Here is a 16542-nt window from a genome sequence, read left to right as displayed (position 1 = left end):
TCTCCTCTGCACTGCTGTCGTCTTGTGAAACCCTTTTCACCTTTGATCGAACCAGAAGGCCTGTACTGGTACTTCGACCCTTGGAATAGCGGGAACAGCTATTCTCGGCATCTTCACCATCTCCTGCCAGTAAGCCTTCGGAAGCGCCTCTGGGCCATCCAGCAGACTGACCAGCTTACACGGGAGTCTTGCTCTGTAACCGCCGCCAGGTTGTGTAGTATTTCGAGTCCTTGTCACTCTCACACGCTTCGTACACTTGGCGTTCCCAGGTCTGAAGTGAGTAGTGTACATTTGGCTCAGATACACACGGCCGCTCCGTTGCCCTGCTGTGGTAACAAACTGTGCGGGTTTCTTCGATTGGGACGTCTTTTTACTCAACACGACGATGAGGCGTTCCCTGCTCTTCTGAACCTGCCAGCTGCTGAAACTGACGCGGAGAATCCTGGGTCTGCTTGCATCGGGGACCGGTGAGTAGCATAGCTAGGATCTGGTCGCCCTCCTGCAGGAGCCCATTGCTTTTCCCCGCTGTGTCAAACAGCACCCTTTTCCGTACTCGCGCTCTGCTTCTGCCCACTGTGGAGGCTGCGCTTGAGTCGCGGAACTTGTTCTTATTCTTTTGTGCACTAAACTGAACTGCCTGATTTCCCTCGAAGAGCTTCTCCTTTTGCCCGTTGGCACCAGCGCGTGCAGGTACTTTTGAGCACAAGGCTCCACTCTTCGCAGGGCTCGGACTTCCATCTAGTTAGGTGCCTCTGAAGGCCAACTGGGTCTAAGCATTATTGCGTACTGCCTGTTTTCCCTCCCTTTTAGGTGGACTACACATTTCGTGCATATAACGCTTGAGACTTGTTGTATTTGTATATATATTGTGTTGATATGGTATGTGTTGGTTTACTATCGTTATATTGTGATTTTCTCGCTACGGTCATTGTTTTAAAGGCCTTGGAATAAATGTGTATATATTTTTAATATAACAACTGTTTGGAGTAGTTTGTAAGTGTTCTTGCTTTGTGTGCTCATTGCGGGCTTTCAGTCACCCTCACCCCTCTTGAGACCTAGAGTTGACCGCCGCGATCGCTACCTTGATTGGTCTGGCTCGTCCAGAGGTTACCCTGTTCCAAGTAATTAGGTTGGCCTTCTGAACTTCTGTGCCACCAGGACAGAGTTCAGAAATCCGTCTTAACAAATTGGTGGCAGCGGTGGGATCCGACTGAAGGTATCCAGTGTTGCGCACGAACTAAGGCATTTCAGGTTATTCCAACCAGGACACGTAGTGAATTGTTGTAGTATAACTTTAAAAAGGCCATAGTCCTACCTAACAGTATGGAAACAAATACCTTGTTAACTTTAAATGCTTCCAAATCAGAAACATTGAAAAAGATGTGTGCGGAGAGAGGTGTTTCCTCTCAAGGCACGAAATTGGAAATGATCCAAAGAATCGTGGCGTGGCAAGAAGCGCAGCTTGACGCTATAACTTTTGAGGACAGCGCGGAAGGAGGTGGGGCTGCTCTCACTGGTAGAACCGACGGTTCTGCCGCTGCACTGATCCATCGCGACCACGAGGACAGGGAGGACGAGATGTCTAATGTTTCCTCTGCCAGTGCTGATGGGGAGGCTATGCTTGAATTCAAGAAGCAAGAGCTGCGGTTTAGGCAGCAGGAGCTTGAATTCAGCATAGCCAAACTAAAAATCAAACAGGCAGAAAAACAAAAAGACAGGGATCACCAGTTGGAACTGGCCAAGCTTCAGGTTGCAAATGGGTCCAAGGGTCCTGGACATGGGTCTGGGACCTCCTCTCATCCACGGTTTCCGAAAGATCTGCTCAGTGTGTATGAGGAAAGGAATGACATTATGGACTGGCTGAATGCGCATGCGAAGTTCAACAAGTTGACAATGCTGATAAGATTGCCTGGTTACTCAGCAGACTGCCCCCATTCTGGCTGTAGTGCCATTATGGAAATGTCAAAGGCTGAGCGAGCTGATTTCGCAATGTTAAAGCAAACTCTCATTTTAAAGTTTGGGAAGACTCCGGTCCAATATTTGAAACGTTTCAGAGAGAATAAGAAAAAGGAAGGTGGTACTTGGGTATCTAATGTCACTGAGTCCTTGAAAAACTTAACTGGCTGGGTCGAAGGTTATAAGGTTTCTACCTTCGAAGGCATGATAAATCTTGTCATGCTGGAACACATTTTTGCATCTTCTTCCCCGGAGCTTAAGCAGCATTTGGCCGATTCGAAGGAGATAGATCCTAAGAAGCTGGCCATTGCAGCCGACTTATGGGTGTCACATCGAGTGTCCCATAAGGACAAAACTCATCCTGGTAAGCAGGAGGAAGGGAAAAAGTCCAAAGATAAGGAGGGTGGAGAATCTGATAAATCTTCTTCTCATAAGGGCCACAAAAAGAAAAATAAGGGTAAGACACAAGAGAACTCACAGGGTAGTGGAGGTCAGCCTCCGAAACAGAACTCTGGTTACAATAAGCCTCCCTATGTAAACAGACCCAATGGATCTTGTTTTGCTTGTGGAGCAACTGACCACGTGAAGGGGGATCCCCGGTGTAAGGTTAGACCTTTGGGGGTCCACTCCGCTAATCTGGCCTTCTCCTCCTACGAGGAAGAAGAGATTACAGGAGCATCCTTCTCCTCAGACTCATTTCCCAGCGGGATAGAGGCTGAGGTAGTTTTAGTGTCCCTGGGTTCCTGGGAGCCTAAAGTAGCAGAGGCTTATGCTAGGATTCCGGATAATACCAAGCACTACTTTAAAGACAGTGTGCTGATCAATGGAGTAGATACTCCAGCTCTTAGGGATAGTGGGTGCAGTCGCACTGTAGTGGATTCTACCTTGGTAGACTCAGAGGAAGTTGCCAGAGCTACTCTGATGCCCACTAAGTTGGCTGACGGCCCACTCCGTATGTTCCCAGTAATACCTGTAAATCTTACTTTAAATGGTACAGCAGTCAGGATTCCAGTGAGCATTCAGAGAAACGTCCCGGGAAAGGTCTTGTTAAGTAATGATCTCAGAGCTTTAGGGCTCGTAGGAGACACTGCCGAAAGACCCTACACACGGTCTCAAGCACGGGCAGCATTGGCCAAGACCAATACGCTGCCCCAGCCGAAGGGGAAACCCAAGGCGAAAGGAGTCGACAAGTCAAGACGAGGGAAAGAGAATATTCCCCCGAGCTCGCCTACCACTGCGGTGGAGGCAGTTGGTCAATCGCCCGGGCCTGACGAGGAGGTGGCGATGCCTGAAGTATTTGACCCCAACGATCATCCTGAACTAAAAGACTTGTTAGTTGAAGGAGGTCCTGATAGGGACGAATTCAGTAAAGGCCAACGTGAGTGCCCATCTCTGGAAGGCCTAAGGAGACAGGCCTGCTCCCAGCTTGAGGGTGAACCTCCTGGGACGCATAGGATTTATTGGGAAGGTGGACTCCTGTATAGTGAGCCCACAGAGTCTACAGAAGGAGACCATAGGAGGTTGGTGGTTCCCCTTGCTGTTAGGCCCTTCCTCCTGCAGTTGGCGCATGAAGTTCCCCTTGCTGGTCACCTTGATATGAAGAGGACCAAGCAAAGGTTATCCATGCACTTCTACTGGCCCAAGATGGGGGTGCAAGTAGAAAGTCACTGCAGGAGTTGTGCCTCCTGCCAGTTGTCTGGTAAGGTTGGCGCGACAATCCAAGCTCCGTTGGTATCGCTCCCAGTTGTGGGGGTACCATTTGAAAGGGTAGGGATCGACATCGTTGGTCCCCTTGACCCGCAAACATCCTCGGGCAATAGGTTTATCCTGGTGCTGGTCGACCATGCAACCAGATATCCTGAGGCCATCCCATTGAAAACTGTAACTGCCAAGTCAGTTGCAAAAGCTTTACTTGGCATATTTACTAGGGTTGGCTTCCCTAAAGAAGTTGTGTCAGATTGTGGCAGCAACTTTATGTCAAAGTATATGCAGGCTATGTGGAAAGAATGTGGGGTCCCCTACAAGTTCTCTTCTGCATACCACCCTCAGACCAATGGTCTGGTGGAACGTTTCAACAGAACGTTAAAGAGCATGATTGGGGCTCTGGAGGAACCTCAGAGAAGAAAATGGGATCTTCTTTTACCATGCTTACTGTTTGCCTACCGAGAGGTACCACAGGAGGGTGTTGGCTTCAGCCCCTTCGAACTTCTGTTCGGCCATCCCGTACGGGGACCCTTAGCCATCGTCAAAGAGGGATGGGAGATGCCCACTCCCCCTGTTACTACCAACGTAGTTGATTATGTGCTAGGGCTCAGAAAACGGATGGTACTTCTGATGGGCTTGGCTAGTGATAAATTGAAGGCAGGACAAGCGCTGGTGAAACATTGGTACGACCAGAAAGCTTCCCTCATCAACTTTACACCTGGTCAGCAAGTCCTGATCATGAATCCCATAAGGCCTCGAGCTTTACAGGACAAATGGTCAGGCCCTTACACAGTGGTGGAGCCCCTGGGTGAGGTTAACTATTTAGTGGACCTTTGAAGGCCTGGACAGGCTCCAAAAGTGTTTCACGTGAATAGGCTGAAGGCTTTCGTCCCAAGAGTCGAAATCGCAGCACTGCTACTGGCTTCAGATGTTGAGGAAGAGGAGTCTGAACCTCTCCCCGACCTGTTCCAAAGCGGTCCTTCGGATAGCTCCTTTGAGGGTGTCCGAGTGGCCCCTCACCTGACTTCTGATCAGCAGGCTGAGGTGAAAAGTTTGCTTAGGCAGTTTTCCCCCCTGTTTTCACAGTCGCCTGGTTTGACACCTTGGTGCAAACATAACATAGACAAAGGAGACAGTGTACCTACCAAAAGTAGGGGATATAGGATGTCAGACAAAGAACGGTCTTATATTAAGATCGAGGCAGACTATGGCACCATAGCTGCCCCTCTGACTGCCCTCACAACTCCGAAGAAACCCAAGAAGGTAACTTGGACCGACGAGTGTGAGAAGGCCTTCAATGGCTTAAAAGACTCCTTGTGCCAGGCCCCTGTCCTCAGGGCCCCTGATTATCAAAGACCTTTTATCGTGCAGACGGACGCCTCTGACACTGGGATAGGAGCTGTACTATCACAAGTAGACGAAAAAGGTAAGGAACACCCTATTGGTTTTATTAGCCGCCAGCTTAAGGACAGAGAGCTCAGATGGTCCACGGTAGAGAAAGAATGTTTCTCTGTTGTGTGGGCCCTAAGGAAGCTGAGGCCCTACCTCTATGGGACCCACTTCACTGTGCAAACTGACCATAAACCCTTAAAGTGGCTAATGAACATGAAGGGGGAGAATCCAAAGTTGCTAAGGTGGTCCATAAGTCTACAAGGCTTCGACTTCACTATTGAGCATAGGCCAGGTGTCCAACATAGCAATGCTGATGGGTTGTCCAGAATGTTTAACCGACCTGAACAAGAGACTCATCCAGGGGTGGATTAGTTCCCCCTGTCCATAGTCTGGGAGGGGCGAGTGTTAGGAAAGATTTCGTAATTGTAGGTAATTTTCCTTCCATGTGGCAACCCCTAACTTTTTGCTGTTGTTTTTCACCTTGTTCTTGACTTTGCCAGAGAAGTGCAGCCTTCTGCCGCACTCCTCTGGGCTTTCGCTCCTTTCTTACAGGGAAACTGACATGCCCTTAAGACAGTCAGTACCGGGGAACGCTGTTTCCCGTAGTTTCTTTTATCATGTTGCGGCTTTCGTGCAACATGACACAAGAGGGCACTGTAAGCTAAGTTACAGCTCTCTTGGGTCTCTAGCCTTCTACAGGCCCTAGATACTCGTTTAGGATTGTATCTGATCGGTGCAAGTGATTCAGGGACAGGAATGGTGGCAGCGATCGTTTCTTGTGTTTTGAGCTCCTTTTGGCGTTCTAAGCGCGTTTCTCGCGCTTAACCCAAAATGGTGGCCTGGCTCCCAAAATGGCCAGACCACGAGGCTCCTTTGTCCTGTCCGCTGACCGTCTTGCTCCCTTCACCTTCCCCAGGTCGAGCCGACCCAGGGCCTTCCTTATTTGGGCATGTACTTTCCCGCGAAACACGGATGCTTTCGCGGGCTTCTACATGTCTTGTGTGTGCCTCCAGGATGTGGGCTGGGATGTCTGGTCCCAATACACATCCTGGGTGCCAGAGAGTCTAGGGTGGTGTGAATGCCTGGGACCACCGTGGTCCGTGATTGGTCCACGAATGGTGTGAGTGTTGATGAGCGGATCTCCCATTGGGTCCCCTCCGTTTTGGCGCGAAGGGAACCGTGGATAAGAGGGGGCTGGAAACACCACTACCATGTCGATCTCCTGAGTTCTCACGAACGAAGGAATACAGGAGCCAAGTATCCTGCAACCAAGAGGCTGAACCGAGGAATCACTGGTGACCCGCTGAAGGACTTCTCCTCTGCACTGCTGTCGTCTTGTGAAACCCTTTTCACCTTTGATCGAACCAGAAGGCCTGTACTGGTACTTCGACCCTTGGAATAGCGGGAACAGCTATTCTCGGCATCTTCACCATCTCCTGCCAGTAAGCCTTCGGAAGCGTCTCTGGGCAATCCAGCTGACTGACCAGCTTACACGGGAGTCTTGCTCTGTAACCGCCGCCAGGTTGTGTAGTATTTTGAGTCCTTGTCACTCTCACACGCTTCGTTCACTTGGCGTTCCCAGGTCTGAAGTGAGTAGTGTACATTTGGCTCAGATACACACGGCCGCTGTGTGTATCTGTGGTAACAAACTGTGCGGGTTTCTTCGATTGGGACGTCTTTTTACTCAACACGACGATGAGGCGTTCCCTGCTCTTCTGAACCTGCCAGCTGCTGAAAATGATGCGGAGAATCCTGGGTCTGCTTGCATCGGGGACCGGTGAGTAGCATAGCTAGGATCTGGTCGCCCTCCTGCAGGAGCCCATTGCTTTTCCCCGCTGTGTCAAACAGCACCCTTTTCCGTACTCGCGCTCTGCTTCTGCCCACTGTGGAGGCTGCGCTTGAGTCACGGAACTTGTTCTTCTTCTTTTGTGCACTAAACTGAACTGCCTGATTTCCCTCGAAGAGCTTCTCCTTTTGCCCGTTGGCACCAGCGCGTGCAGGTACTTTTGAGCACAAGGCTCCATTCTTCGCAGGGCTCGGACTTCCATCTAGTTAGGTGCCTCTGAAGGCGAACTGGGTCTAAGCATTATTGCGCACTGCCTGTTTTCCCTCCCTTTTAGGTGGACTACACATTTCGTGCATATAACGCTTGAGACTTGTTGTATTTATATATATATTGTGTTGATATGGTATGTGTTGGTTTACTATCGTTATATTGTGATTTTCTCGCTACGGTCATTGTTTTAAAGGCCTTGGAATAAATGTGTATATATTTTTAATATAACAACTGTTTGGAGTAGTTTGTAAGTGTTCTTGCTTTGTGTGCTCATTGCGGGCTTTCAGTCACCCTCACCCCTCTTGAGACCTAGTCTTGACCGCCGCGATCGCTACCTTGATTGGTCTGGCTCGTCCAGAGGTTACCCTGTTCCAAGTAATTAGGTTGGCCTTCTGAACTTCTGCGCCACCAGGACAGAGTTCAGAAATCCGTCTTAACACCAGCAGAGGAAGATATTGGTATCGGAGATACAGGAGGCACAGCGAGAGGCCAGTATCATAGCAGCCCCAGCAGAAGAGGTCTATGCTGGGGACAGGGTGGTGCTCAGATAGCCCAAGAGCATGCCGCCAGACTCAACCAGGCCATGTGCCCTGCTGCTCGTTACCTTTCTGCAGTATTGCAACAATTGTCCCCCTCCAATGTCACACTCTCCCACAAGATGGTGGAGGCCAGCCTTAAGCATGCCCTGTTTTACACCATGTTGCCTGGGCTGCTGACCCACCAGGAGCAGTCAGTCCAGGTGTCACATACATAGACATTTGTGGGGACCGGGTCCACCTCTCCCTCCACCATCCTTTCCTGCACACCCTCACCTCATTCCCCAGCAGTGTAGTCGCTTCCTACATCCCAGCTACTCTCACCATCAGCTGTTTGACCTCCCTTCTACCCTCAAACAAGCTCCTGGATGTCAAGTGGCCACAGAGGAGAGGTAACCCCCAGTCTCTGGGCACCCCTTCCTTAAAATGACATTTTGTGTGCCCCATTCTGGTGTGGACCTATATTTGTGTTGGATTTAGTTTGGACCCCCTTGAACTCTGGATTTGTTCTTTTGCACACACCGACATTTGTTATCGTGGAACTTATCCTGGACATTGGTTTTTCTGGGACATGTGACAGTGAAAAAGATTTATGCACTTTGGTGTAAAGCGCAATATAAATACAAAATAAATACAAATACAAATCTACAGAGGACACAAGATGTAAAATGTATCAATGAAAACCAGATTTATGGTGATGTATGGTAAGGCAGGAACACAATGTGGAAAAATAAATCTTCAAAAACACAGGTAGGGCCAAGAAATTATAAATGCAAGGAATATTCACCGGGTGCAAGGTCTGTCTCTGATAGGGTTAGCACCCAGGGCACAGTTCAACAAAGGTGCATACTAAAACCAAAGGGCCACAGACAAAGTTACTGAAAGTCCTGGACAGGATGGTTATTTCTGATTTCAGTATTTGGGGTTCTGCCAGTTCTTTGGGGTCTTTCTCCCCAGACACATGTGTAAGTGGAAAAACTAAGCGGATCTTCTCGATTTCCTGGATTCTGCTTCACTAAGGTTTGAATGACAAATCCGTACCAACTGTCTGGGCCTGGGTCTGAGGCCTGCTCCTGTTGTTCAGCAACGGTTGGTCCTCCTGGACCATACTTGACTCCCTACCGCTGACAACCTATTTCTTCCCCAGCTGCCATGGGTTGATTTGTAGGCATGTGTCATTACAGCCATCTTTGCAGGGAATTCTTTTCTCACTCTTCTAGATTGTGGTAGGACCCATGACTGACTCAACACTCCTGCTAGCCCTTCATACCAAGGCACAACTGTTGGGTGCTTCTCCTGGTTTCTCGCACCCCAGAAAGCCTCTAGTTCAGCTGCTCTTGGCCTCAGACTGCATGGTACGTTTATTTTGTGTCTTTGGTGGACTTGCCAATTCCACCAGATCTGGTCCCGTTAGCCACTGGTGGCTTGCTGGAGTCTCTTGAGTTTAGTTGCTCTTAATCTTATTTGATTTGGCAAGAGTTATATTTGGTCCTCCGTTCCACCAGTTCTAATCCTTTACTGGCTACTGGTTAGCCTCACCCTTGTATTCATACCAATGGTAATGTTAAGTTCAGGCCCCACAAACTTCAGCACCAGTTGTTCCGTGTGTCTAAGAGCTTCCACCCAGCTTCTTTGGCTCAGGTCCATATAGGCCCCCCTTGATCCTCCTACCTTCTCTGTTCTCCCTCTCTCCTCTTTGGTTCTCTTCGTTGGGCCATATCTTGGTTCTTTGGATCTCTCTGTACCCTTCTTTCTTCTTTACTCATCCTCCAGATTGGTCTTGATTTCTTTCTCCTGTGTCTCTCTTCCCTCCCTCCAGCTCTCATCTCTAGTCTGTTCTGTCCTGCTTACATCAGTACATTCTCCCAGCCTTCGGTGTTCTTTTCTCCATTCCCTTCCTCCAACCTCTTCTCTCCCTCCTCACTCTGCAAGCTCTTCCAGTCCCTGGTGTTCCTTTTCCCTCTCTTGCCAATTCTTTCCTCCAACCCGCTTTCTGTTTCTTACATCTGCAACCTCTCCCTGTAGCTGGTGGTACCTTGTGTGTCCTCTCCAATTCCCTCCTCCATTCTCCTCTCTCTCTCCTCATGCTGAGGCCTGCCCCTGTTTGGTCCTCTTGCTGCTCAGTTTATCGACTTCCACCCACCTCCAGTCCCAAGCCTAGCTCACAGGTAATTGCTCTCATCCATCATGGGTGGTTCAGTGGGTGTGTTATGTGATTGTCTATTTCCAATTAGTTCTGCCTCAGCCACCAGTCTTCCCTTGTTAAAGGTTTCTGCTCCTGATTGGCCCATAGCTTTGTGGACAAAATGCATAAAGACCTAGGCTGGCATCTTGGAGTCAGGCTGCCCTGTCATAAGAGCCATCTAAACCCATGTTGGACCCCTTGTGGGCATCTGTCTATGGTTGTTCCCTGGAGCTATATCGGCTGATCTGGCGTGTTCAGCAATTCCGGTACTACAGTGCGGGCCGCAGGCATGTGCTGTGATTCGCGTGCCACGTTCTCTTGCTTTTTGCACACGCCCATGAATCTGAAATTCCTGCTGCACTGCTGATTCTTTTTTGGGTCCCTGGGATCCATCATATGCCACCTCCAGGTCGACATCAGACACCAAATGGTGTTCCCCAGTTCCCAAGGTCTAACGCTCCCCCCTCCCTACTCTTAGCCATGAGACACCGTCGCAGACCTAAGAGGACTTGTCAATTTATTTTACTTTCGACCACACCCCCTTTGGAGCAATAGCAATATTTTCACCCTACCCTGGTTGAATGAATGTTTGCGTGTCGCTGAATTGCTATTGTCAAGTGATATGATGTGCTGCCGCTAAGTAGAGGGACGTGGGGGAGAGGACTCTTAATATCTATAATAGTAACACACTCAGCTGTGTGAGCAAGAATTGTAGATGATTTCTTCACCACAGCACAGGCCCCTCTAAATTGTCTTGTTCCTATCTAGGTCATGGTGCCTGCCTGTCAAGGCCATGGAGCTGTCACGTGAGTCCTCAATACTTGCTACATGCTTGCCTGGGTGTGGGCATCACTGTAGCAGTGCTTCTTGGGATTGGCTGGTTGCCAAAGTGGTGTCACGAGCCAAAGGCCCATTGGTGTCCAGCCACATGTGGAGGTTGGAGGGACATGGTGAGTGCCATTCATGTGTAGCCCTTATATGCAGCAATTCCTCTGGATGCGCCTTTCAGTGGGTGTGGCCATACAACGTGAATATTCATGTACGTTTCTGCAGTGCGTGGAGGACAGGTGAGAGACTCTTATGTGTCATGGGGAGGTACGTGCTCTTTAGCTGAAGCCAAAAGAAACATACATAATGATAGTTTGGGGTACACACAACAGCATTTCCAAACTATATGATTGTTAGTTCATGTGTTGACATGGCTATATGCATGGCTCTCATGTCTCCATATGCCATGTCGGAGAAGGACACCCAGTCTTGTCTTTTTTCTTGCAAACTCAAACACGCAGTTCTACCTTTGAAATGGGTAAGATAAAATACCAGTCCAAAATACAAGGACGGGAACCAGGACTGTCTGTCCTACTCGCATGTGGCCTGGGGACAAAGGGGATCTCTGTCACATGTAATGGTATGTTTTGAATATTTGTGCAGGTTGTGTCCCATCATACCTGCATGCTGGCACCCAGATGTATGTGTAGTGTGGGATGTACTAGAGAATTCTGCAGTGTCAAGCGTGTGATGGCCTGAATGTGTGAGGTGGAGTGGTGCTATGTACAGACCCTGCAGTTATGCCTGAGTCCTCTTGCTCCTCCCTACCTGGGTGACTGTATCTCTGTCTACTCACCATCTTGCTCCCCCCGCACCTCCTCTGCACTGAACCTCACGTATGTCCCCATGACTCCTCTCACTTCGGCTCTTTCTCCCTACTCACCCTGTTCCACTGGGAACCCGCTGGCCATCAAAATCAAAGCTAGCCCGACTGTGGATCTCTTCAAAGCTCGGCATAAACTTCCTCTAGTGGCCCTTGAGGGAGCTCTCCCCCAGCTCCACCCCTATCCTCCCTGCCTGAACCCACCCCTTCCTCCAGTGTATGCCACATACTAATGTAATTTTGTATATTTGTACAGTAACCCTCTTTAGTTTGCAGCACTTGTAGCTTAATGGTTTCTTTGTGTGGTGCCTGGTCTATGTGCCACTTTGCTCACACACTTATAAACTGGCTTGCCACTTGTTATTATCTTTGTGCTATGGTGCAGACACCATTATAAGACATGCCTCCACCATTGGTAAATGTGCTTTTGTAAGTCATTTCTGATAGAAATTAACATCCTGGTCCTTCAAATAAATAAACAATTATGCTTGTGTAGTTAATCTGAGCCAGGTTGATGGAGTCATGCGTGGAGCCATGGGATCTTGCACGCATGTTTCAAGAGCATGTCAGCATCACAGACCATCTGTATATAATGGATGGGTGCAAGCGCGTGTTTCGAAAGACCTGCTCTCTTTCCCTGGGTGGTGCAAGTGTTATCTGGGTGCAGTCTAGGAACTTAACCCTGTTGGGAAATCCAACTATGGTATATTATTGCCCCTTTGTCCAATTGATGGCAACAGGGACACTGAGGAAGGCAACGTACTGGTGAGAATATGTGAGAGGATTTGGGAGAAGTAGTGCTGGGTGATGCAATCCCCCAGATCCACAGTGTGCGGGAAAAGTGACTGTAGCACAGAAGTGAGGACTGTGAGGCGCATTACAGGGAGATTGTATGTCACGGTCAGCCTGTTGGGCTCAGGTCTGCCAACCTGGAGGTTGCGAAGAGGTACAGGCGGTGAGGAACTGCTGGTCAGTGAGGTCTAGATGGGACTGCCTGGTCCTGCCAACTTGGACGTATGCAGCTTCAGCATCTCCTCTCCCCTCCTTTCTGGCATTGCCGCCAGGGAGACTGTAATTATGATTTATGGGTTGCTTAGGGGAAGGCTGCAATGTAGGCTAATGGGCTGCAGGGCAGACTGATTATCTGCTGGGAGGGCTTCATGGAAGGCTGCTGCGCTCCCTGAAGTGGGCTGTGTAGTGGGCAGAACCGCCTGGGTGGGAAGCTGCAGTGCAGGATGATGGGCTTCTGGGAAGGGGAGGCTGTAGGGCAGATTGATGGACTGTTTGCTTTGGGGTCGAGGGGGGCGCTAAAGGGCAGGCTGATGGGCTGACAGGCAATCGGGTGCTTTCAGACAACGCAGGGCATGCTGATGCTTTGGCTTCTACCGATGCTGCTATTACAACTGGGCTTGAGCCAGGATTCCAGGAATGGTCCTACATGGCCTCACCTACCTAGAAGCCATTTTGTAACTCCTATTGCACCTGGACTCTTGTGAAACAGAATTTGTGAAATGGATCCTTCGTCAGTCAAGGCTCCCTGCACAATGCTTCGTAACATTTGGTGTATATCTGGGGGATACTCCTGGAACACCTACCCCTTGTGCCTCTTGCACTCCCCAACTCTCTCCACTCCTAATCTGGGGAACACCACAGGAAACCGGCCACTCGCCTCCCGCCCTCACTCCTCTGCTCAGTCTGCTTGCCCCTTCTCCATTCCATTTCCCCTCAGTCATTTTACCTCTGCTATGAGTTTCCAATACAGCTTTGCCCGGCCTGACTGTCTCCTTACGCTAAGCCTGCATACAGAAAGGATGTTTCACACTGGATTACACGGGACATCATTTTCCCAAGGGACACTATGGGCCACAGGAATTGCCAGAGTGACAAGTGTGCTGCTCACTGTCGCATCTCCCTGGTATATTCAGCGGGGCACTTCTCTCTTGACTTTGATGATCGAGGTATGCATCAGATTACCATTCTAATGTACATTTAGAATGGTAATGTAAACGTACATCTAGCACGGTGTCAGGCAGTACATTCCATTGGAGTGCTTTATTTGCACGTGGGGATGTACTGCCTGGTTCTGAGCAAGGGCACGTCACCCATGTCGTTTTTTGTTTGTTTTGTAATGCAAACACTTTGAGCTCAGAAAAAAGGTAGATGAAAATAATGAAAGGCCGGCGGGACATACTAAGTCTAGCCCCACCGCCTCTTATGATTGCGCTAAGAGGATACACATGCTGACTGACAGGTGCCCTCTCCTGTCAGTCAGCTCAGTGCTGTGGATGTGAGCATTTATTTAATATAATTTAATTGTTTAAAGCACAGACCTAGCTCAAGAGCAGTAGAGTGCTGACCTTTTTTCAGCACGTGGCAAGGCGGTTCCGTTGAGCCAAGCACACACTCTGGATTCCTCGACACGAGGATACAGTTCTAATTCGAGCATCATGGCTTTCTGTGCCCAAGTCTCTTTTCTCATCAAAGTCTCTTGAGTCAAAGGGCCTGATGTATAAAACAAAAAATAGAAATCTATTTTCTTCTTATAGTTATGTGATTTGGGTGCCTATCCCTGGATCCCTCTCAGCTGGGCTCAGATCACTTTTCTATTACAGTGGATCCCCCTCCTCCAGGCTAAGTTCCTTTTATTTTAAGGTTCCAAAAATATTCCTTTTCGGGTCACTCACGGTTCACCCCGGACCCCCCTCATCTGGGCTCAGATCCTTTCTTCACATTCAATTAGTCTCCCTCAGCCGGGCTCAGACCAATTGCAGTTCACTTTATACTTATTTATCGAAGACTTTCGAATGCGCACAGGGTTTAGCTTGACCCGTCTCAGGACCACTGCAATACTAAGTTCTCTTTTTACAATGCAGTTGCCACTCAGTTGGATACCTAACAGAGACTTTTGAATGAGAACCCACGTGGCACGCACCACTCTGTATACGGTATCTTAGTTGGCTTTTTCAAAGTACATTCACTATTTTAATCTCCACTTGTTCGTGCCTCTCATCACATGCGCTTCAAACACTGTCCTTTGTGGATTTCATCATAAAATGTTGTCATTATTCAGAACCATCTATATGTATAAAACGCTTAGGTATGTTTCCGTACTCAGCTAATGCATTTTTTCAGTATTAGGCTGCCCTCTGCTGTCCAAATGGCAAAGTGCACCCACTTCAACAGCAGCTATAATTCTCAGGCTACTGACCTGGAGTATTTCAACATACAGATGCAATATCTCTGTGCACTCGGGCAAGTACTCGATTAAGTACCGCTTTGCCGCTGGTGCCCCTGCTGGATTTGGTTCTTTCTTATCTGCGGACTTTACAAGTGATTGACAAGCTGCATTTGCATTTCTACTTGTCCTGCCTTGGATTGCTGGGGATTGGCTCCCATTGAACTTGCAACTTCCTACTTAACGTGCCTGCTGTTACACCTCGACCTTCGTCGCATCACACTCCCCGGGGTCTGCCCCGTGCCTCTTCAGTCGCCCGTGTTAATAAGGACAGTTGGGGAGCTCCATGTAAGGCCAGAAAGAGGGACAAGAAAGTGGTTGTTCTTCATAAGGGGCTACGGCACCGTCATGCACCTTTTTTCTCACGCTGGCAGCTGCCCTGGAGAATAGCTGCAACAAACTACATTTCCCAGAGACCTGTTAAGGATTGTAGTTCCCGGCATTAATACGGGAGCCTCATTTTCAAATATGTCACGCCTCCTTGTTGTATTTAAACCACAGAGGTTTTCAGAACGCTGCTTCTGTTTATAGTTACAACCAGCATTTTCTGAAGTGTTCCTTTTGTACCTTAATTCCGGAAGTCTCCTGTTTTTTCTGTGTACTGACCTTGCCTGCACACAGACTCCTACTTCTTGATTCTACTTGGTTTTTGTTTGCTGACCGTCTGTGTACCAGACCTCTTGCCTGCTGCCTGGACTCCTGGATTGTGATTTTGTTGTGTTTGCTGACCGTCCGTGTACCAGACCTTTCGCCTGCTCCTGGACTCCTGGATTGTGATTTGCTTCCTGTTTGATTATCATAAACTTTTGACCACGGACTCTTGAAATCCTTCATTAAAGTGCTTCCTTTCTCCTGGGGAATAACACTGGTAAGAACAATTCTTTATTTGGAATCCTGTCTTCATCGAACTGTTACCTCATCTTTGGATAACATTGCTTCATTTCTAAAGTGCATTTTGGAACGCTTTGCTGTGGTGCACCATCCCGAAACCAGTGCGACCCTCGTTCCGTCTGGGGATAGCTACCCTACTAACCTTCCTTTTTTTATTTTATACTTCCGTTGTTGCCCAGGATTCTTTACACTACTCTTACTTCCACCAGTGGTAAAGTATATTTCCTTGATTACCAATCTTGGGCAGTTTCACATTTAGCTAGTATCTAAAGCTTCTTCTGCTTTATAGGTTGCTCCAGCTCCTTTTTTATGGCTTAAGGGGAACTCACTCAGGTACTCTATTTAAGGGTAATAGTCTTGGGGAAGCCAGGGTTGAATCTGACAGAATATTCATCTCTTGTCTTTTCTTTACAGCTGGGTCCATGGCGGTGTGTTCTCCCCGCTCTTTTGATTGATCGGTCCCCTTGTCTGTATACATCAGCAGGTGGTCATATCAGTTTAAAGAGTTCATTCCCTCACAGAGAGGAGGCTCGGGTGGAGGCTCCAACCCGAGCTCCTTCAAGCAACTCTCCAGCACAAAAGGTCCAGTCTGTTTTACACTCCCCATTCCGGTGAGTAACAAAAACAGAAGCCATGGATGAAGTCGATCCTTTAACCACCTTGGTTCGCTTGGTGTCCGAACTTCGTTCTGACATGACAGCTGCACATGATGCTATCCATCATAGGATCGACACTTTACGGAGTTTTCCAACCCCCAAACCCTGGGGGTGGATACTTCTGTTGCTACTGCATCGGGTTCGACTGGTCCTATGGCCTCTGCCTCTGGCTTTACGGCAAACCCGGTGCTTATGGCTACCCAGTTCCTGCTGGCCCCCCCAGAACATTTCTCCGGGGAACCCAAACAATATCGCACATTTCTCAACCAGTGTAAATTAC

Source organism: Ambystoma mexicanum, chromosome 6q (assembly GCF_040938575.1).
Source record: "Ambystoma mexicanum isolate Mex_15411 chromosome 6q, UKY_AmexF1_1, whole genome shotgun sequence".
In the NCBI taxonomy this organism is placed as follows: domain Eukaryota; kingdom Metazoa; phylum Chordata; class Amphibia; order Caudata; family Ambystomatidae; genus Ambystoma; species Ambystoma mexicanum.
This window is presented reverse-complemented; position numbering follows the sequence as displayed.